At 38.1% G+C, this 23,744-nt stretch overlaps 1 protein-coding gene and 1 long non-coding RNA gene across 3 annotated transcripts in view; one reads left to right on the forward strand and one right to left on the reverse strand.

Annotated features, from left to right (window-relative positions):
- Positions 1 to 22,749, reverse strand: part of LOC112153958 (C-terminal-binding protein 2) — a 100,983-nt gene extending 78,234 nt beyond the window's left edge. The window contains exons 1-2 of one of the 2 annotated variants that reach the window (XM_024284448.2): positions 21,925 to 22,749; positions 9,466 to 9,621 (exon numbers count right to left, since the gene is read on the reverse strand). The gene's annotated coding sequence lies outside the window, so the exon portion shown is untranslated. The remainder of the gene's footprint in view (positions 1 to 9,465; positions 9,622 to 21,924) is intronic. The other variant, XM_024284447.2, reaches the window with a different exon arrangement.
- LOC112153960 lies at positions 20,994 to 22,431 on the forward strand. Its single transcript, XR_004949792.1, has 2 exons — positions 20,994 to 21,657; positions 21,753 to 22,431. It is a non-coding gene; the product is annotated as an uncharacterized LOC112153960 (long non-coding RNA).
- Positions 22,750 to 23,744: the final 995 nt, after the last annotated feature.

Here is a 23,744-nt window from a genome sequence, read left to right on the forward strand (position 1 = left end):
CACACACACACTTATGGTGATGTGTGATCCCTCACCAATAAAAATAAAAAAATCCTTGAAAAACTTTATAGATGAAGTGGAAAAAGAGGTCAAAGTAAATAAACAAAACCAATAGCAGTTCAAGCTAAATATCAATACCCGACTACTACAATCTGGTTTAGAATTTAATACACATTGATTTTAAGAAACCCATTCATCTGTCATTTTTATATTCTGATACCAATTCCATTTAGACATTAAAAACTGAATTAAACTGAAAAACATTGAACTTACATTAATACATTTATACGTCTTTCCATTGAAAACTAACAGAAAATCGTTTTTATGCCCAGAAAAGCCAATGAAAGACATTTTATTATGGTGAACCAATTCATAGATATTAACGGATATGAATTTACCAAAGAAATAAAATGTTTTTAAATCAATAGAATAAAAATGAATAGATTTTTAAAGCCATGCAGCTAACAATTTTATAAAAGTTATTGGACCGTTTAAAAATTGACCTCATTGTGTCGAGAGAGATTTGGAATAGTAGACAAGGGCTTACCTTTCACATAGTTGAGTGAAAATGAGATCAACCGTATTTACAGATCCTCCTTTTGCATTGCTATTCTTTACACTATAGGTAGCCAATCACCACAAACGATAAAAGAAGTTGAATAGAACGGGATTGGCTGTAGATGAAAACAAGTCCTCATATCCTTTTTATATTACTATTATTATTTAGATTTGGGACGACATTAGAGATTCAGCACCAGGTTTCTATTAATTACCAGACACTTAACAAAAAACTAGTTCAAGAAAGTTTTTTTTTATATAAAAGGTAAAAACAAAATAAGAATTCCTAATGTCCCATGTTTGATAATAGTTGTACATCTATTTTTTTTTTTTTTGCAAACTTTTAAGGAAAATAAAACTGACTCTTTAGGATATTACAATATGTTTCACTTCAGTGATAAAAGAAAGATAGAACAAACATGAGGTATTACATAAAACACTGCTTTAAATGCTGGTGGCAGCATTAAAATCCCCCATATCCTTTCATCAGTATCATATGATAAGAGATATCAAAAGAATTGAAGTACTCCCATTTACCATTTTGACCTGTTCTAATTATTCCCACAAAATGAGATCATTACAGGCCATTTATCTCAGCAAACATCCTTCCAGCAGGGGATAAAAAAGAGGCACTTGTGACCATCTTCAATTGTAGGATGGACCAAATATATTAACCCCTTAACACTGGAACTTTACCTCCGATGTTGACACTCTTTTAACAACCATGACTCTTGTACGCAATTTAAGTAATTCCAGCAGATTTCAAAGGGGTGAAGAACAGCCTTGAATTGATATGCAATGCAACACTTTACATTAATGATGTGCTGCTGATTTACATTGCTCGTGAAAATTACTTTAGGTCAAAGAACATATGTTATTTAGGGAGTGATCAGCAACATCTCTGCTGCTAAAAGGCCTAATCTGTGAAAATTGAAATAGAGTTTTGTATTCTAACAGTTTTTCCAAAAAAATATGATTTTTTTCAATTCTTTTAAGTGAGCAGGATGGACCAGCTCCAAAAGCACAGAGGAGAAAATGTTCAGAAAGTACTAGCAGTACTACTTTCTGCAGTGGAAAGCAAAGCCTGAATTTACTCTTTAAAAGGGACATCTGCTCCTCAGCGGATCTTCGGAGACTTGAAGAAACACACCTATCCTCGGGCAATTCCACAGAAAGGTCTTCAACCGGCTTACTTTATGCAGTTGCTGCTGCACGACAGCTGCAAGGTCCTCAGAAACACACCTTTCAGACAGCTCCCCTCCAACTTAAGCACACCCCTCCCTCTCAGTCTCAATCCTCAGATCATTTCAAAAAGCCCTGCAGATCAAAGCAAGGCAGTCTTTGGAATTGGACAGGCATGGGGGATGTATTTAGCTAATCATTTATTTGGGGGGAAAAAAGAGTGGAAACCCTCACTCCTGTCTGTCTCTGTCTTAGCGCTCATCTTTTGCCCTTCTTCTCTGCATCCTTCTAAAGTCCCGCCTCCCACCTCTCCAGGCTGCTTTTAATAAGCTGGCTGCACTCTTCTGGGCATGACTGAGTGGGGAAGGACTTGGGAATTCAGTTTGGCTATGCAAGAACATTCTTTTCTGATGGATTAACCTCCTCCCCCAAAAAAACACACCAGACGAAGCGGTGGCTGAATATCATGAAGCCGTGACTCCGTATGCATCTTTACATGACAGACTAAAACCTCATTAGACATGATTTAGGCTGTTTGGAAAGCTATGTTTACAAAGTATGTTTAGTCTTTTTTATTACTTTGCTGCAGAACAAACAGTGAATCAATCTCTATATCTGCAAGAGACCACACTGAGTAAAGCATATATTCGGTGCAAATAAATCATGAAATAAATCCACGCGGTATGAGAATAGGACTCAAATGCGCTCACCTCAGCTGACCGGCCTCCAGCAGGGGGTGACCCTATGAAAGGGCCCCGTCACACTCCCTGCCCCGCAAATGGACTGAAGCATGAAGCAGATAATGGCATAATGAACCCCACTACAGACTGCAATTACATCTTATTGGCCACAGGAAGGAAGGATCTACACCCCCTCATAGACTTCAGAGGGTGACATATCCATCACACACAACATCTACTTCCATAAATATGTATTCAAACAGCAAACAAATGTCTGAACATTTGTTTGTTTTTTTTCTAGATTGGTTTACTGGGAAATGGGATTCTAACATACTCGTTAGCTGTTTGGCACTGTTTAACCAAATTTGACATCACTCTTGTGTAATACTTGGCAAAAATCTGCATCGTCAAGACAGACAGCAGAGGAACAAACGACTCAAAAAATTGGAAAACAATGCTTACTACAGGATTGGAAGAAGCCCAACTACGGAAGATTCAGCTTCACACAATCATGGTCTAACATAGTAACATTTCAAACCACATTTTTCAGATAATTTCAGGGTGTATTCATGCTGGATATTAGAGGTGTGTATTGGCAAGAGTCTGGCGATATGATGCGTATTGCGATACACGTGTCATGATACAATACAAATCTTGACATATCCCAGGACAGTACCAGACAATATTTCACTATCTTTTTAATTGATGACTTAAGAATTATCTGAATATTAATACATTTTTCACAAGAGTAAAATTGTAAAATACACGTTATTTTATGATCAGAACATAAAGGACTGCAATTGTATTTCATAAACAAGAACCCAAGCACATTAATGGTGCTTTTCTTTTGGTAATTCAGAAAATATTTAAGTGGAAAACAAACATAAGACTGAACTACATGTTTGCTTTAGAATAATTATTTAAATATCGCCTTAGTAGTATTTTAAATCAATACAAGTATCGCCAAATACAGTATTGCGATACTGAATTGATATTTTCTTACACCCCTACTGGGGTTTGTTTTCCCAGGTAATCCAGAACAAATTTCCAGTCTTTTGAGGTGGTTTTGGTTAATTTCCAGTTGGACTGAGCTCCGTTTTGTTTTGAGTTTCCCTAGTCTGAATAGGCTCCGTGCTCGGAGTGGAACAACTGCACCAAAATGGCCACCGTGTCCATATTAAACACAGTAGCAGAGCGACCATGAGACACAGCAACTCATTGAAATGTGATCGGATGAATGCAGGCTCTTTAAAACAGTTTTTAAAGTGATGCAAATTGTTCTGACACTTATCAGCATACCTTCTTAGCCGTCATCTTCTCAGTGACTGCCTTGCAGCATGCCTCCGCCTTAACAAAGTAGTAAGTCAAAAGCGTTGTATCTGACGTTGATACAGACATTAAAAATTAGTCAGCAAAATATAAAATTTGAATAAGTGAACTATCCCTACAAGGATTGCATAGGACTTCCATTATTCATTCTTTCTTTGCCTTGCCCCGCCCTTGTAACTCCTCGCCAATAACTGAAGAGATCTTTAGTCATGTGGTTTTGTTTACAAGCTTTGGTTTAAAACATAAAAGTCCGATTTAAAGCTGGTCTGAATACAAACTAAGCATAAGGTTGAGGACTCAAAATTAAGCAGACTCGGTCAGAACCAACATACTTTTCCAGTCTGAAAATCCCTTTTGTCTTTACCTATTAGTAGTCTAACTAACTTGGTCACTTCTTTCTATACCTACCAACAAATGTATCTAATATTTATGCAACGATTGTAGACAACAGTGATCTGACCTTGGATATGAAAACATATCCACCTCTCCCTCAGCATAATGTGAAGATTGGAGATGGTAGGTTTAAAAAAACATGAATGCTGATGTGTTTATCATGACTCAGGTATTCTGCATGCGGCACAGTGTGTTCTGTAAATGCAGAGCCGGAGTGAGCAGAGCAAATGCAAAGCTGAGCTCTGTTATTTCATATCAAATCCAGATATTCCTCCAGTTTGACAGCCTATACTTGTAATAACTGCAAGCAAAAACTCAAAAAATTAACTTAACCTTGACTCCTTTAAAATCGACCTATTTTCCTCGTGTTTTACTGAGGAGCAAAAATAATGTTTAAGTGTGCTTTATTTTGAGAAGGATTTCATTTTCTCAGTGCTGACACGCTGAAAGGACTCATGAGCGCTGGAGGTATTCCCCGTTATTAACTTCCTGTCTTTCAGTGTGTCGCTTTCAAAGAGGCTCAATATCAAAACGGAACATTTTTAGGAAAACCTGCACAAAAAGAACGTGCCGTTGTAACCTCAGCTTGCTGAGTTTTTATTCTCCTTGTGAGTGCGTACCTGGAGAATTCCCTGCCATTGTAACAATGAGAACCAACAGCTGTAAAATGAAGCTGACATGCTGTCCCCAGACAGACGCCCACCTCAAATGTCTGTTTTTTTATGTAAAAGAAAGTTTGTCAAACGAGTGTGACAACTGACCTCAAACACTAGATAATGCTAAAAGTGTAAAGTCTAATATGGAAGTGTGTTTGAGTAACAGATCAGCTTCTAAAAAGAGAAGTCCGTGAAAAGAGCCCTGCCGCGATGTAAGATAACGGTTGCCATTTCTTTCTTTAACTTCCTGCCCCACATGTGTATGGAAGTGTGCGAAACTGTGCATGCGAGTCCATGCTGGGAGGTCCTGTCAGCTTCACTGGATGTGCTGTGACCCTCTTTCTGACTCACCTGGGATGCTTCACATCTCTACAAGGTTTGACTGCTCTGTTCCACAACTGCAAAGACACCTAAGGGACTGAGCATCACGCACAGAGGACAAAGAGGGAGTAATAGATGAAGGAAATGAATTGAAGAGACAAGAAAGGATCAGCCCACATGAGCTGCAGGGTCCAGCTGGCCAGGCAGAAAGCAGGCCAAGCTGGTGCTGCATTCAGGAGATGACATAAATAAAGACCAACACCTGCTCAACCAACTTGTGCACTTAATTTTTTTTTAACAGAAAGTTTGAGAAGTGAACTTAAAGAGCTCCTTAACTAATTACACCAAATGAAGCGAAAATAGAACCTTTAAAAACATTTAATATTGAAAAAAATCAACCTAAAATGAACTGCAATGATAGAAAATGTATCTGCTCAAGGGTTTTCATAGCTTTATACTTGAGCAAATGCTTCTTTGTGGACTTGTAATAAAGCTAAAAAAGTTATAATCAAGGGTTGCACAGTGATGTAGTTATAAGCTCTCTCACCTCACTGGTAGAAGAGCCTGGTTTAGATCCCAGTGGGGTCCTTTCTGTGTGGAATTTGCATGTTGCCCCCCTTTCTCCAGGAAATCCCACACACTCTCATTCCCAAGTAGTCACAAATTGACGCATGGTTAAGAACCTCTCTGCAACACTTTGACATTTTGGGTGTCCCTGACAACTTTTTTTTTTATTATTAATTTTTGATTTTCACTGGTGTCCATGGCAGACATGAAATCCTGTCCACCTTCATCCACATTTGTCATGGGATGGATAACACATCAATATAAGGCTTGGGTCATCTGGACCCCATAAGACAGCACAGGGGTTAAGGAAACAGAGGAAGGACTGTATTCTCTGTGTAAATACTTTTTCTTTTTCTTTTACGTTTTGATAAAAATAAAAAAATAATACAACTATCAGACAAATATTTACATAGGCTGATATCAACTGTTTACAATTTTCCTGCTAGTGTACACTTACAGGTTTTGTGTTTCCCAAACTGCAAAAAACAGAATTTATTTTAAACCAACACCTCACCACAGTGACAAATAAATACAGTATTTATGACTATTTCAGTAAACGTTAACGAGTTTGTGTCTCTGCTCTATGAGGGTAGAAGATATGAGGTGTTGTGCACAGGTCATCTGAGCCAGAGGACAATGGCCCCCCACTTAGGCATAGGTTAATTAAGCCTTTAAGGAGGCATTGGTTTAGAGCCTCAGCAGGTTAATTACACAGCAGCACGCAGACAGGAAGGGAAAGGCATCTGCTTTATCATTCAAAACCATCATCATGTTTTGTATCTTGGGCTCACAGTAATCAAAATAAACAGATTCCTCTGCATTTGTGCCTGTGGACATTTGGGTTGATGATAGTGATGATTGTGCCACACACAAAGCCACCACCGCAACATCGTCTTCAATGCTCAAGCCTCCATAGATTGCTACTCCCAGTCTTCCTTAAATCAGAGAATGCCTGATCAAACACCTGAGACTTTGCAATCTATTCCAGAGCATGGTCGCATTCCAAGGAGACAAACTACCCAACATTTCCTGGGTGGTTCAGCTACCAATGAGGTCATTAGGTCTCCAACAGAACCAAGTCCAGGCATTAGTGGAGATTAATGTAACAGAACTAGGCAAAAGTGGTGGCCCAGAGACCCACTACAAAACCAACGTTGCGCCATACTTGCAGACATCAGTGCGCGAGTAACCCTGACCACACAAATCATTCATTTCGGTTCAGCATTCAGAAACACAACCTCACTGAAAAATACTCCAGAAAACCTCAACTCAAGGCAAACTTTAGGATAGTTAAAAAGTTCTTTCAATACGCAAAAGTACTTGATCCTGTGGCTTTTTTTGTTTGAAACAATGACGCTCACCTCTGATTTAGCAAGAGAAAGAAAGCTCAGGGTCAATAAGAAATTCTTTGTAACATTAGCTTGAATATTTCAAAAACAGGCTTCACACAGACACACCCACACAAAGAAAAAAAAAGCTGTAACTTGAATGAACCCAATTCATACATCTGCAAGTAAGAACTATTGTGACGAAGCCAAAAGATGTAAAGGTAACTTATAACTTATAATACACTAGACAAAGAGAGATTTTTTTTTTCATGAGTGGAACTCCCACATTATTAGCCCTCCAGTGACAATTTTTGCTCACTAAACTAGTGAAATGTTTGTAGCAAAGTCAAATCATGTTCACATTTGTCAATGAGATTTAAAAACCATGCCAGCCCACAGATAAAAGCCTTTTCCTCACCAATAAAAAAGACATGACAACGAAAAACTCAAGCAATCTGTTAGTATGGTTGAATGGGTAAAAACCCACTCTCTTATGTTGGTACATGATTCCAGGATTTCTTTGAAAAGAACTTCACTCACTAAGACAGATTCTAACTGGCTACTTACTTATTATAGCCTATTGGTTGACCCAACTAATCACTTAAAGAATGTACCACAAAGCTCTGATTTTCTCAGACTCAAAAAGACCCATAGGAATTAGGCCCAAGAATCAAGAATGCTTTGAACCATTCTCTTACAGCCTTTAGTCAGTATTGGTTATGCAAAATGCTCAACGTAAAAAAAACACACACAACTGATACATAATTTAAAACAAATGGGACCACTTGTCAAGCATTGAATGGATAAATACTATAAGACAACATATCAGTAAGATAATTGGCAGGATCCAACCCAACCAATTAGACTGACTCATTATGGGGGATTCTGAAAAGCACACTTTGCAGTTTGGGCATCCTGTCTGTCTCTAAAATGAACTGCACCACCTGCAGTGGCATCTTCCAATTAGAAAAAATATGATCAACACATGTCCACTTGTCGATGTTTTATTCACTTTTTACTTAACTGGGAGTCTACATTTTATTCCAATTAGATCTCTTTGTAGATTATAAAATGGAGTGGAATCACTTCTGGATTAATATTTTGATCTAAAAGACTCCAAGGGATCTAAAAGGTATATTATAGAGAAAAGTAATAATAAAAGATCTTTGATGGAATACAAAACAAAAGATGACCCCAACAGATAGTCTGTCTGATAGATTGTCGTTTACTCAAGATAGAGGTGTTTTTGTTAATAAATTTATTTTTAACTGTCTGTAAGGTTTACTGTTTGCCAGCAGAAAAATAAGAACCCCCCAAAATTATCCAACAACCAAGAATTTGTAATACTGTATTTTATTGTAACATTAATATTGTATTAGTTGTTGACAGAGTTATCTCAAGACTACAAAGAGATGTTTGTAATCTTTTTTATTTGTTTTTGCAATGAACTTGAAATGAATTTTGAAGAAATTGTCTTGGATATACTCCAATATAAGGTTTGACGGTGCAATAAAATGCTATTTTTCCTATTTACTTAAAAAAAAGTCCTATATTTGTAAAAATTAAAAATATACCAAACAAGTAAATGTAAAACATTTCTGAATTGAAAATGACACAAGACTGTTTAATCTAAAAGATAGAAGTTATAGAAATTACTCCCATTTTCTTTATTTATAAAGCTAAGTAGGTCTGCACAATAAATCGCAAATGTATCGGTATCGCAATATCGTCTTTTGCAATACGGGTATCGCAAAAGACGATGTAAACTGCCATAAATTATTACAATGAATGTTTACAAACATGCTAAAACAATACAAAGGCAGCTTGAAATATTTAACAAATCAGATAGAGATCTTTACAGATTTGACTAATCGAAGGGAGCCCTTCACATCGTTACCAGTCGAATGGAATCCTTTTATGTTAGATACCCCGCCTCCTACATAGACATGGGTCATTTGGGTTTAAGTTAAGTTTACTTTTTTTCAATGAAACAGTTGCAGTGAAATGAAAATGATGTGTTAGTTGTCTTTTGTTTTGATATTAGTTCATGAATCGCAAGTCATATCGTCATTGCAATATTGATCACTAATATTGCTCGTGGCAGGTTTTCCTCATTTTGTGCAGCCCTAAAGCGGAGTTATTATTGTTATTTATCTATTATTTACTAAAAGCTGACTGGTATTGGTAGAACATTTTTTGTTGTTCATTTAAGTTTAAATTTTTTATAAGATGGGCCATTCCTCACCCAAAATAGGTTTGCGTTAATAAATTAATATAGTACAGTGTGAAAATATATATAACATACACATAAATATACTATGATTCTATTGTTTAAAAATATCAACAACATATAATTGGTCTACAGCGGCTTGTTTGGCAGAAAACATAAAAACTCCAGCTTTAGTCAATATTCGACAAGATTTCTTTTCCCATTATGAATGTTGCTATTACCTGGTGCAGCACTAATCAGCGGGAGACCTTCAAATGCTCAACGAAAGCTTTACAAAAACAGAGTCTTCTTTAAAGCGATGGAGCTGCTGCCACTATCGATGGGAGATCACACTCGTTTCTCCTCCTTGGTCTTTTATCCTGTGATTACAGGAACATCTGCAAACACAGGCAGTCCTCTCAGTTTCCATTTCCATATTTCACACAGGCAGACTCCAAGGTTCATTACTCAACACAGGCTCATCATTAGCACATTCATAATTCAGTGTAATGGATTATATAACTGTTTAATTAATCGATGGAGCAACCCCCTGTATTCCAATGCATTTGTTTGCTTATAGACGATACCTGCATTAGAACAAAAGCTCTGCTTACACTAGCAGAATTTGCCTCATTTTCATTATTTAAAGAGTAGACCGCCCAAATATAGGGGGATTTTCTATAAAATAAAAAGAAGAATTGAACAAACGATGGCAAAAACGGGAAAATATCTTTAAAGAGAAAAAAAACATTTATCGCGTAATTACTGCCAATTTCAGGCACTTCAAATTTTGTATTTAAAAAGTAAAAACTTAAAAAGAAAAAAACAAGCTGAGGTGTTTTAATCTATTCACTAAAGGTTTTATGTATAAGGGTTCTTTAAATGGTGTCCACAGTTGTTCTTATTTACTCCTAAATCAATACAGCTCCAAAATTATATCGTCAGGGATTCTATGGAGACAATTAGAGTATTTGAACATAGTGTGAATATAGGTGCATATGCAATCAAAAAGTGCCTAAAATTTAAATAAAAACTCTGTTATTGGTTCATAAGTAAAAGTCTAAACAAAACAAAGATCTAAACGGTTTCTGGTTACTGTCAAGATGCTGGCAAAGCCTCACAGGGCTTAAAGCCTTATGCCAACAACAGAGCCTGAGCCAAACAGTAAGTCGGAGAAACACACAAAGAATCAAAGATGGTTGTGTGTGTTCTCCCTCAGTGTGAGGCATGCCCGTGTCATTGCTTAAGAAAGGAGGAAAAGACCTCAACCATTCAAATCAGTGATGTGACATTTAAATAAAAAGGAGCCATCTTCTCCCTTCATCCCCTCATCCTCCTCCTGTTTTTCCTCCTTTTCTATTGTACTGCTGTTACTTAAGGTTGAAACAAACAAATCCTGAATGCAGACCTTTCTAAATGTCAGGTTCAGATGAGGAGGAACCTCCAAAAATCGGGCCCCCTTTAAAAACTTTTGTAAGGAGTTCAGGCAAACTCCTCCTATGTATGGGCATTCATACAATTCCCTCTTAAAAACAAAAGCTGGAGTGAAGAAAAAGTCATAAACTTTCTTGTACTTTCTAAACAAAGAAAATGCCTTGATCTTTTATTTTTTTTAAAATGCAAATAAATGACTTGATAACATCCTCAACATTAAGGAGGTAACCTAACAACAAGGTGCACTTGATACAGTAATAACTATAGGGTTTGCATACTCCAGAAAAAGGTGATTTTTTTTTGTTGGTATGACGCATTCAAGTGGGCCTCAACAATGGCAATCATCAGCAAATCTTTCACCCCATCATTCCGGAAAGGGTTATACGACCGTTTCCAAGCCCTTTAGAGCCCATCTTTCCACAGCAAGAAAGATTATTGACAAGAGGAAAGCATTGGAGGCTAAAAACCTCCTCAAAAACCATCGTCCTGACGAGCTCACAACGAGGTTAAGCACAATGCTAAGAGAGACAGCAAAAAGATGAAGAGTAACAATTAGACTCTAGGAGCTTCAGTTCAAGAGAAATAACACTATAGCAAACTATAAACACATCAACTTTTACACTTGAATAAATTCTTGGTCCTGATTATTAAATGAGTCAAATTAAATGTGAAGAAATCTCTAAACACCCAAACTAACCACTTTTAAGCAAATATGGCCATTATGCACCTCATTTACCACCAACTGAGAAAATAACAAAAATGTTACCAGCACCTCAGACATGAGAGACTAGACCAACAAAGACTGAATAGAGGAAACCAGAAAAACACGTTTGACCCTTTCAAGTGCTCCAATTCTGCAGGAAGTTTATTTCAAGTTAAGTAAACACTATTTTCTTGGTTTGCTATGACATCCAACTGTTGTATTAGGCTTCATCTAAATGGATAAAAAGCAAACTGTTTGAGAAAATGTGTAACTTTAACATGGAAATACACTAAATAGGGACTGAATGCTACATGAGGGCTATTTTGACTAGTTTTAGATGCATGTACATTGTAATACACATGGTCCAATCCATTAAGTCTTGTAGGGTGACCGCATTCTTGCTTCTCCAATGAGTCTTGTTTCATTGAGTGCCATCTCTTTGCAAAACTGTCTCCCATCTCTGACCCAATATATTTCAATGAAGGATCAGAAAATCCTCTTTCACTCTATATAACTATTTGGAAGGAAAAATGAGGAACAATTGTTCTTCAAAAATAATCATGGAACTGAAGAACATTTGCAAAAGTTTTAAGGACCTTTTGGGGACTCACATGAATACGAGTGTAATTTGATAAAATAAAACCCTCAGATGTTACCCATGTAAACATATTTTTCTTCTAACTGAACAATGCCATTTTGCTATACAATCCAACGAATACAAAAAAATAGCAAAATATGCTTTTAATAAAATCAGGGCCACGGTTTTTAACACTAGAACTACAAAGACAGACATTTTGACTGATTTTAAATGGTCATATGCCACTACCTCAAACGACAATAGCAGTCAAATTAACTCTATTATTTTTAAGACAAGTGTCATTTCACTATTGTCTTTTTGGTTTTTAATGCTCTCTACAACTAAAACCTAGCTCTAGAGTCATATTAAATTCAAGGGAAACAAAAATGACAAGTAGAAATAATGACAGTTACAGAGGCTGCTATGAATTGAAAAAGGCCTGATAAGATTAATATTCTATTAAATAAAACAAATTAGATTATAATGTTTTGGTGACACTCAATTAATAGTATTAATTTAGCGTCCTGATGTGTTTCAGCTGTTCTGCCATATATTCTAAGCTCTTTTCTATATAATCCAAATGTAATACAAATGTCTGACTAGTCAAAATGATTACCATCGTCATTCCAGAAGATAATTGCGTTTGTAGTACTTCTTGACTAATGGGAGCTGAGTTTTATTTTTCAAACCCAATAAAGACCAAAGTTTATTTGGGTCCCACAGAAAGAACAACTAAGTAAATGTATGTTTTACACAGCAAGCTTTACATTTGTCTGACTCAATTTAGAAATCATGCATTCCAGAAGGGACAAATCATTTAATAACCTCTGGCACAAGGAGAGCTAACAAGAAACCGTTAGAAGCCTGAATGATCCAAGGAGTCATTTTACTGCTGTGAGTGTGAAGGAATGAGATGAGGGAAGGTAAGAGGAGCTAATCAAGTCCTACTCTACAGTGGCATATCATGACTGACTAGTACAATATTCAGCGTGGGGAGCAGAGCATTACAAGCCATATTGCTATGGCAGGAATGGATCTAGACTTCTCAGCCATGACTAGAGACACCTCATACAGCAGATTAATAGACGAACTTGTAAAAGGTATTTTAAGTTAACATATGATTCTAAGAAAAGCTTTCATGCTGTGCAGAACACACTGAGCAAGTAGAAGTGGTGGACAAATACAGAGGCAGGAGAAAGGATAGATGAGCCCTTTTCAAGAAGTTTTACAACCATCTTCTAATCTGTGCCATCTCTGCTACATGTCATGTCCAGAAAGCCAGACTGGTCTGGGGTATTTATCTTCCCCTTCACATTTTTTTCCTCACCGTTGCCTTGCATCAGGCACAAGATCTGAGGCTTTAATATGGCTGCCGGTGAGGCAACAGCCATTTAATAACAATGCAATAGTTCCTCACAGCAGTAGCCCTGTGTCGCGCATACACCCCGGCGTGTGCAGATGGTACACTGTCTGTGATTTACCAAAAAAAAAAAAGAACCCACTCTCCATTCCAAGATGTTTTCATTTTCTGCACACCACACAAACACACTGCCCCCTTTTGTTTACAACATTTAACTCCCAATTTGACAGAAGGAACACTTTTGTTCTTCATCTCTGGTGTACGTTTCGTAACAGGTCAGCGGAGAGGGCCACCCCCGTAAGTGATGGGAGGGAATACTTGTGTGTGTTTAGCAGAGAGCTCCTCACATGTGCCTCCCACAGTGGGGGGACATCTGGAGGAGGCCTTCACATTGAACAGAGAGAGGAGGCGATAAGCTCGGGCCTGGAATGTCATCGCACAAGGACAACTGGCTTTCATTAAAATATCAAGGAGGAAACAGTGGCAAAGATAAACTCCTATCAAGATAGCAATAAGACAGTGACTGTCAAGTTGGCCTAAAACTCATTTTCTTCATCAGTGGCTCTTCCTCAACTCGGAGTGGAGCCCAATTAGGGTACATTTTGATGAAAATGATTCATCTAAGGAAGAAGCTTATGAGCAGCCTCTTCACAAGGTAGATGTTCATTATGAGCCAGCAGGGAAGAGACTCCTCTTAATAGAGTGTCAGACATAAACATACCTCATCATCAGCAAGCCCGCCATTTGATCTTACCTCTGGGGGTTCGCCGCTGAGCCTCTTTGCTCATTTCTACTGTGTTTCGCTCTGTGTTTACTCAGTAATGGACTCTGCCCGGAGAGTTGTTACCGGGGGGGGGAGCAAAAGTGCTCAACGCTGTGCTGTGGCAGTGATTAACGAGTGAATTAGAAAACAACTCCGGGTCACCTTCTTTAACATGATGATGGATTATCTAACGCAAGAATGTGTGTTTTCTATTATATTATCATGGGTAAGGGAAAGTAAGTATTGGCATGTTATTTCCAACAACATAGTAATTAGGAAAAAGATGGAATGGTATTGAGAGGATTTTAATAGTAGGTATCCAACTGATGATTATGCGTGCGACTGCGTCCGTTACTATCTGAAGAGCGCCAATGCCCTAGTTCAGCTGCGTATGCGCCATCTCGTCTGTCACAAGCAGTTTACAAGACCGGGAACGAGGGTTGCCATCTGTCCCACCTCTACGGGGTGCACAGAGGGACGTTTTGCACAGTTTTGGCATGCCTGACTTCCCCTAATAATGCACAAATGTTTTGACACATTGCATAAGCAATGAGACTTTCACTTTAGGGAGAGAAAGGATGAACATGCTCGGGGAAAAAAGCAAAGACAGAAGGGCTGAAATATTAGACCACAGCTCTGGTCCTTTCATTTCTGCACTTTCAGGCAAAGAAAGTCAGCACTACAGAGCTCAGAGAGGGTTTCTATAGGCTACATGTTGGGAAAAAGTATGAATCTGGATGTTGAGTATGAAATTCAAATGCCAACGCTCAATATGGGGTGCTTTTACACAGCTATGGGAGAACTCTGGCAATCTGAAAAGCTTTTATGTCTGGACTACAAGTAGTCTATCAAAAGTTTAAGCCAGTGTAGCAAAAAGCACTATAGAATAAGCTGGAATAAAGGACTTTAAAACCTCTAAAACTGTTGTAATTTCTCTAGACAGTAAGAAAGGCTTAAGAGAGATCACAAGTACTTGGAATGGAATGCCTGTTTAAGGCTGTTTCAAACCTAATCTGCTAGAAAATTTCACCTGAAATCAAAAGTTCAATAAAGAGGATTTTTGATGGATGTTTCCATTTGACGAGCCTTTAACTGACACGCAAGATATTCTACATAAAACTATTAAATTCACAGCAAATTTTAAACATTGTAACTGAGTTGTAACAAATGAGAAACATTTTCATAAGTGCCCAACTCTCAAGTTTCTCAATAGGAAAACACATTTTTGCACAAACGTTCAGCAATAAAAATAAACAAATAAAAACAATGAAACAATAGAAGACAAATCCCACAAAACACCCTTTTTTTATCACCCACATGATATGCATCCTCATATTGCACAGCAGTACTGAACGCCCATTCAAAAAACACTGATATAGTATAATCTGAGCAACAATTTTCATCATTTTTAGAAGAAACAGGAGAAACAACAAATACAGCTGTTTAGAAAAAAACAGTCCTTATCATTTAAAGGCTAAACAACAATTATGTAATGTATTATCATTTATAGGATAAACTTTGCTTTTAATTTTTCAATAGTTAGTTTTATTAAGAAATGTCACAATGCTAAACTAGAGTTTTGTAATTCTATGACTTTCACTATATTCAGTCCATATATTGCACTGACCGGCCACTAGACGTGACAGTAAGAACCGATTTCAATCATTTCCTGGTGTTGCATACATACTAGGGCTACAGCATCTATTCTGTTGCAAAGATGCTCCCATATCTATAGGGACATCTGCCCTGTACAGAACATGCCAGCGAGTAATGGTAAGTTTCATTAGCAAGGCTCACTGATGCTGATAAGATGCTGATGCTGTGAGATACAAAGCAAAACCAGTTTCTCAAGCACCAAGTGATCTGTTTCTTTAGCAGTTTTTGTCCGTTCCTTACAGGTTTTCCTGAAACCATCTCCCATTGTGTTAAGTGCCAATAACGTCCATTCTGTGATTGCGTAAATAAAAAAAAGGAAATGTGCACCAGAGGGCTTTAAATGTTGGGGTTTTCAAGTAGTGCCCCCCTCCTTTCAGCGCTCATCAAGCGAACACATCTCCAAAGAAAGCAAGGGCAGGAGAGGAGGCGATCCTGCAAATCACATTACGAGACATGAAATGAATCCAGCCTCCCTAAACATTAGGCCTCCACACAGTTTAACCTTGAAAGTGCTTTTTACTCCTTTGCATAAGGACTTCAGAGCACCCCCACTGTCACAGCTAAAAGAGCAAGTCTGTCTGACGCTACAACAATGGCTCTGCTGAGGTAATTATTCAACAGGATCCTCCACCACGCTGATGATATGTTGTAATTTCATTTCACTTATGTCTGTTTTATAATGAAATATACGGTTGAGCAGGAGGGGCTTTGCCTCCCAAAAGACCACTTCCTTCTAGAAATAATAAAAGCCTTTTGTGCTCGCCTTTGAGAAATCCTTGGTGGATTAAGACAGTGCACACGAGGAACCACATCAATTAATATGCCTCTAATGAGGGAATTAAATTGTTAGAAAATAATAACTAATTGGTGTTCAGTTTCTTTGACGGTAACATCATAGCTTGACCCTATCAGACTACTTGACAACGCTATTAATGAGTGGCTGAGAGAGTATTTTTTCTGATAAAATTGTAGTAAAATTTGCTCTAAAAATGGTTTTGATAAATTGCTCCATGCTGATAACCAATGTCTAATATTTAAACCTTTATTTTCATTTACTGAAATCGCCGAGATTTTAAAACAGCCAGTCAAGAAAACTCAACACTGTCAAAGTTGGAAATGTACCTAAAAATAAACAAACTTGTACTACACAAAAGGCAGTGATGTTCCATTAAATTGAACTTATTCCACAGAAGTTTTTAGTTTATTTAATTTTTATTCAATTCCCATTTGAAAGCAATCAACAACATAAGCCTTTTTTATTACCTCTGTTTTCTGTTTTTACATAATCTCTGGTAATTCAGTTAAATGAATAGTTAGATCATTCCGGTTTTTTCTATTTTATAACTACACTGCAGTTTAGATACACTTTAAACTTTTGGCTTCCTATGCAAGTTATTAGAATTCTCTCATTAAAGGGATGCAAGTATAACTCCTGGAACGATTTAGCTACCAATTGTAACTGAGGTGTTATTTAATCAGGTGCATCCAAGCCGTAACCCTCTGTTCCTAAATACTACGTAAACACTCAAGTATCAATGTTGCAGTTCTTTAAATAACCACTGGAAGCTGCTTTCAAAAGGGAACAATTTTTTATTGTCTCCTATGCTAAAAAGTTACATTTTTACCAAGACACCAACGGTCTGGTTTCAAGGGTCTTTTTCAATGTTTATTGCTCTATTATGAATTTATAAATTAGATTTTTTTTTTTGCTTTAATCAGTTGTATTTTATTGCATTAGAGCTCCAGTTTGTGTATTTTTAGGGTAGTGTCTTTTTTGACTGGTAGTTGGACTCTGTAAAGCTCTCTTTTTACTTTGTCCTTCAGAATCAGCCACTTTCAAATTGTTGCGGTGGGCGGAGCAAACTACAACTACTGTGCCAGTCACACATTAGAGATTATCTGTCCAGTTTATGTGTGTACATTTACCTTTATGGTGCACATAAACAGGAAAACTAAAAAGTTTGTGCAGAACCAAAAATTACCAAGATGTTTCCGCAAAAATATTTGTACTTCCCAATACCAACAACACCTGATTATCTGTCAATACAGATGTGCCAATATTGTGCATCAATGCTAAAAGTGACAAATCTTTGTATATATCAACTAGAAATGCAATCAAAACACAAACTTTTAGCCAAAATGTAACAATTTGGTTTGTACAGATCTCTCTGCATCCTTGTGTCTTGCCCTTTTGCACAGACATTGGCTTTTACTCTCTCCTCTGCCTTGAGAAAAACATTAGTGGTTCTAAGTAATTATCATTTACTCCCATACAGTGCTGGAAAATAAAATTGCTGCGACTGTCAACGAAATTACATGGGGGAAGGGAGTCGGCAGTGTCAAGAAAAGGATCTCTTTCACTCCCTAAATTCTTTCTTGGAAACCCATGAACATAAAAAAAGTAACAAACTGTTTTTTAAACAAATATACCACGTTAAACTGTTACGCAAACATCAAAAGTCTGTGAGAAGCTACTTCAATCACCCTTAGCTTTTCCACTGTGTTGAAACTATACGTTGGGACCAAAAGTAATTCACTTGTTTTATCAGTCCCACGCGTCAAAATCCTGAAAAAAAATGAATAAATAAAAATAGTCTGTCTTTCAGCTGAATCAATCTTGCCTTTAGTTGAAGATAATGAGCATGCTCGTCTGGCTTTAAATGAGCACTGCCGCTCCCGCGCTCTGCAGTTCAACAGTCACACCGCAGAGATACTTTTGAGCATGGCACAAAAGAGAACTCTCAGTCTTTAGAGACCAATTAAAAACACATATTAAAAAACCCACCCTAAAAAGTGGCGCGGCTGCGTTTTACAACGCGGCTCCAACCGTGTAAGCCTCATCTGCTTTTAGAGCCATGCTTTTTTCTCTTGACTGACAAACAAACCATCGTGAGGGGGAAGAAAGGCTGAGGGGAAGAAAAAAAAGAAGGAAAAAAAAGCAACCTCTCACGTCCGCTGAAGTGAGCGGTACATCCAGAGGTACTGAGCATATACAGATTTTCCACACAGCATGCGTTCATGCTCATTTAAAGAACATGAAGGTGGAATTTACCAGTTCAGTAGCCCAGTAGGCATACATTAGATGATCTTTCTGAAGCTACGAACACTTTGAGCATTTGACGCGCATTCAAGAAGACGCATTCTTGAATGTTTTTAGCCCACGGTGTTAACGCTGGAAGGGCTTCTTTTTCTTTTTCTACTGTTTACTAGGGGTGTAGGGGGAAATCGATTCGGCAATAAATCGTGATACTTCATTTGGCGATACTTGTATCGATTTAAAATGCTGACAAGATTATATTTAATTATTTATTAGCGTCCTTCAGTGTCTTACTTTTTTTTTCACTTAGTTGCCAACTTAGTTGGCAGCACAGCACACTGAGTCTCTTTGAGCAGATCTTGCGAGAACCAGCTTGTGTTAACAATCAGGGTCGTGGTTTTTGTTGTTATGAGAGATGTACTTCTTCATTTTTAGTTGGGATGGATACCAAGCCGAAATTTTGAAAAATTGTGGTATGTTTGGTTATGTGTATCGTAAGTTGTAATACGTATTGCAATACGTATCATACCGCCAGACTCTTCAAAATAAATAGCCCTACTGTTTACTAACGCATGTCCGCCACCTATAGTTGGAAGAGGGTTGGTATGAAATGTCGAAGCACTTCAAATCTTGCTCCAGCTCTATTTCAATATATGAAAGACTTATAATTCCGGCCGAACACAAATCGCAATTTTCAATTTTTAAACAGTTGGCACTTCTGTGAATTAAAAAGGGACGGCACCTGTACATTACTATCAAATCCAAGAACCCTACTGGTGAAAGTTCGACCTGGTTTAGCTTTGAATGTGTGCTCAATAGCCATGCATTTTGTATGTAGAGCCCAGAAAGAGTCGTAAAAACTTGCGTAGTTACATATGATTGGTAGAGTTTTGAACCCAAAAGTCCGAAATGTACGTTTACACTTGCTTACAAAGACATTTTGTTGGAAGTGGCCTCTGGAACACGTTTTGTTGAGGGCAGTGTTTTACAATACAGCTCCAACTGTGTAACTTTCAAAGTGTGTTCAATGGCCACGAATTTTCTATATAGAGCCCAAAAACAGCTGTAAAAACTCGCGTAGCTGCGCATAAACGCAAACATTTTGAAGGTGGAAGCCCAATACATATATTAATGTGTATTTACATAGACTTTTTTTTTATTGGACGTGGCTGCTTGTATGTACTTAGTCACTATAGTGTTTATAGTGTTTACAACACAACTCCAACCGTGTAAGCCTCATCTTCTTTTAGAGCCATGCTTTTTCCTTTTGACTGACAAACGGACCATGATGAGGGGGAAGAAAAAACATCTGTGAATGTAGCTTAAGAGACAACTAGGAGATCTAGATGTGAATGGTAAGGTAGAGTTGTTTTGAAGAACATACCAGAAGATCCAGAGGTGTTTCTCTCTGTTTTCTTTGTGAGCTTTTCTGAGAGTCTGCACGATTTGTCAAAAACACACTAAATGCATCAAGGCCTCCTTTCTTTTGGGAAAAGCTTTTCCGATAGCTGAGCAGCAACAGAGAAAAATAAGTCGAGCCACTGCTTCAGCTCAACCCCCCGTCAGAATTATAACCACGACATATATAGTAGCACGGCCCAGCGGGTGTGCAGCGACTATGAAACATGCTTCGTCTCGCTTCCACACCACTTCCAGGGAAGCCACTCTCATAAATCCCTTCTAATGGTCGCTGGCTGGGGAACTTTTTAACACTGAACTTAGCAGCCACTGTTACTCACCCGCAGAGCTCTAGTCTCGGGGGGTGATGGATGGTAATAAATATTGCACGGGGGCTAACAGAGGTCTCCTTAGAGACGTTCAATTGCCTTGAGTGATAGGGTGCCGTTCAGCGACGCCGGAAAGGACGGCGGAGGGCAGGATTGTCGCCGGGTCGTCCGTTCAATTTCCGTCAAAAATGATAACACTGACTCATCGTGAGGGAAGATGAATTTTAAAAGAAAAAGTGGTTTTATGGAGAGTTTGTTTGTCAAAATTGAGCGATTGGGTCTAGGAAAAGAAGAACCCACAGCAGATCCATAACAATAGTGAATGTACCTGGAATGTGAGGAGAAAGAATACTACTAGTGTATGACCCTTTCCCCCCCTCCACCTCCCCGCCTGCTGCTCTTGTGACTGAATCCCTGTGACAAAGGAGATCTGTCCAGCTGATCTTCTCCCCCCCATCTTAACCGCTTCTTTGACAATGGTTCACAGCAGAGCTCGTGTCCAGTCTGCGGCCATCTGTAGTGGCCTCACAGTCCTTCCGGCACACAACCCTCCCCTCCGCGGTCCGCCGCCGCATTCACATGGGAACTCGGACAAAGAGCGGCACAACCAAGGTCATCCCTTCTGGTTTCCAACTTTAACAAGATTCTAGTGTCAAGAATGTAGTCATTTCAGCTGACAAATGAGCCCTAAAAAATAGGGAGAAATCTGACAGAAACATGTTGTCGTACTTTCAGCATAAGTGGTACATTAATTAGCCCAATAATATTTAAGAGTACTTAGTAGAGTGTGTAATTAACAAGTTAACACAAGGCAATTAGCAGCTCATTTATATTACACAAGAAGGTCTCTCCTTCTCAATTTATAAACCCGATGAAAATAAGAGTTGACTGCATTCCTAACCCCCCCTTTTTTATTTTTTATTTTATTTTTGCCACTACATCCTGTCAGGGGAGATTCCTCCAGGCATCACAAGCAGGTGGTTGATCTTTTTTCCTAAGATGCAAAACGTTTAGGGGAGCTTGTGATCCCCTGTAATGATGTGTGGCAGCTTCTTCAAGGCTCCTGTATAGATGTTTCACAGCACTTTCAATGACAGCCTGGACAGATGTGAGGATTTTATTATTTGTGTTGTTAGGATGCACCCTTCAATAGAAGGCTACTATCATCTCATCAAATGTAAGAGGACTACAAAACTCACTTCCTATTTTTTTTTTTTTTTAATAACCGACATTTATTTTGAAATTTTACAAACATGTCGTCCTCGCGGACAGGAGTCCTCTCCCTTCCCGCCTGCTCCCCATCTTCATGGCGCAGTAAGGTGGACACACACATGGCCGGAGCCGAATGCGGACCTGGAGCTCCGGCGGCACCAACTCTCCCAGCCTTAAAAACTGGAGAAAACGCGATTCGGTTCCGCGTATCGCTGTCTTATCGCTGTCTTACCTGGACGGACGACGTCTCAACGGCAACTTGGGGACTTTTTTCAGGCACACGTCGGTGGCGGCAGCATCCTCCGCGATTTGTTCAGCCGAAGGTTTGAAGTAATTGAGATTCCCTCGGTTTAATTAATCCTCCGTGGACGAGAAAACACGGCCAGAAGTGGATGAGCTGACAGGGAACAAGCTCCGGTGTGTAAACGCTTAGCCGCCTTTTTTTACTGTAATGTTTATTTGTTTTTTTTCCTCAATTCAAATAAGCATAAACGCCGTATGGATGTCTAACTGTTTTATGTTTTCCTCCCCCTCTCGTTCCTCGTTTCTCTTAGGCTGAGGACTAACTCTTTTTTTTTTTTTTTTCCTCAAATAAAGGCGGGGTCTTTGGTCTTTTAAGCCAATGACATTTACCAAAACGAGAAAGCCCCCACGCCTTTTTCCTGCCACTCTTCAGCCACCTTTCGGAGGTAGAAGTACGGAAGGGGGTGAGGGCCAAATAAAACTAAATTAATGTAAATAGGATTTATGATTTTTTTAAATATAATTTTCATAATTTCTATTTGTTTGATTATTTTTGACCTAATAATCACAATTCTGACTTGAATGTCAAAAATTATTTTAAAAGAGTAAAAAAAAAAAAAAAACATTTATTTCCATTGCCTTGATTTTCTTCCATATAAAGAAAAGCTGCTTTAAAAATTCAGGAAAAACATTAACCTGACTTTAAGCAAGCAAGATGGCTAACCTTTAAAGACCCACTGCAATCATCTTTTAATTTATTGTAAAAGCGTTCCGAGTTATCTTTGAACTATAATTGTGTAATTTTTGGCCAAAATCAAAAACAACCTGTGTCGTTTTCCTGGACATTTTTTTCTGCAAAGAAACGGGAGTTCATTAAAAAATTAAATTCTGAGTTGTGGGTGGAACTGTTGGCGTGTGGAAGCCCACCTCCATTTCCCATCATCCATCTGTTTATGTGCTCTCCTGCCAGCTTACAGCCTCACACAATCCTAACATAACATAACTGGTGAAACAAAAATGGTGATCAATATCAGAGCTATCCAGCAGTGCAGTTTTGATTTAGTTCAGATGAGGAAAACAAAGATGGATCTATTTGTCTACAAGTGGATGCATCGGAATGGAGCGGAGCAGGGAGCTTGTGACCCTCCAATTGTAGCACCAACATCACTATTACAGGATTTTTCCACCTGCTATTTTTTGTCTGCTTTTGATTCACAACAGTATAGACAAATACTCAGAAACACAATTTTAAACTAAATTCTCTTTTAAATGTGTCCTCCATCATTAGAAAAATGCAACATTAAAACACCAAAAACTCTATTTTCATTGGAGTTGTTTTTAAATACTAATACCAGCTTCATACTTCATAGTGATCCATCATTGCAGCATTCATCTCGTGCGTTGTAGTTCATACTATGGCTGGTTACGCATACGACTTTCCACAAAAACTATGACAAACTCTTGAGTCGCGTTCATACTTTTCAAGCTTGATGACATGATTGTCTGAAGCATTTCAGTAGTTTTGTATTTTCTTTGCAGCCTTATATATCATATGATATGTATTTATATCATATATGTATTTGCAGACAAGACAAGGTAGGTGGCACATCAGTTTTTTTTCTTTTCTTTATTTTTTTTTACTTTAAACTTTATTTCAACAGCCTCAACATACCAAATAACTATAGGTTTTTAAGAAGTTAAATTTGACATGACTTGGCACCTGCTGCATATCCTAATCAAATATACTGCATATCTTTTAATCGTAGTCTTAGTGTTTATTCCAAAAAATTGTCAGCTGGCTTGGCGTTT

Source organism: Oryzias melastigma, linkage group LG19 (assembly GCF_002922805.2).
Source record: "Oryzias melastigma strain HK-1 linkage group LG19, ASM292280v2, whole genome shotgun sequence".
Lineage (NCBI taxonomy): Eukaryota > Metazoa > Chordata > Actinopteri > Beloniformes > Adrianichthyidae > Oryzias > Oryzias melastigma.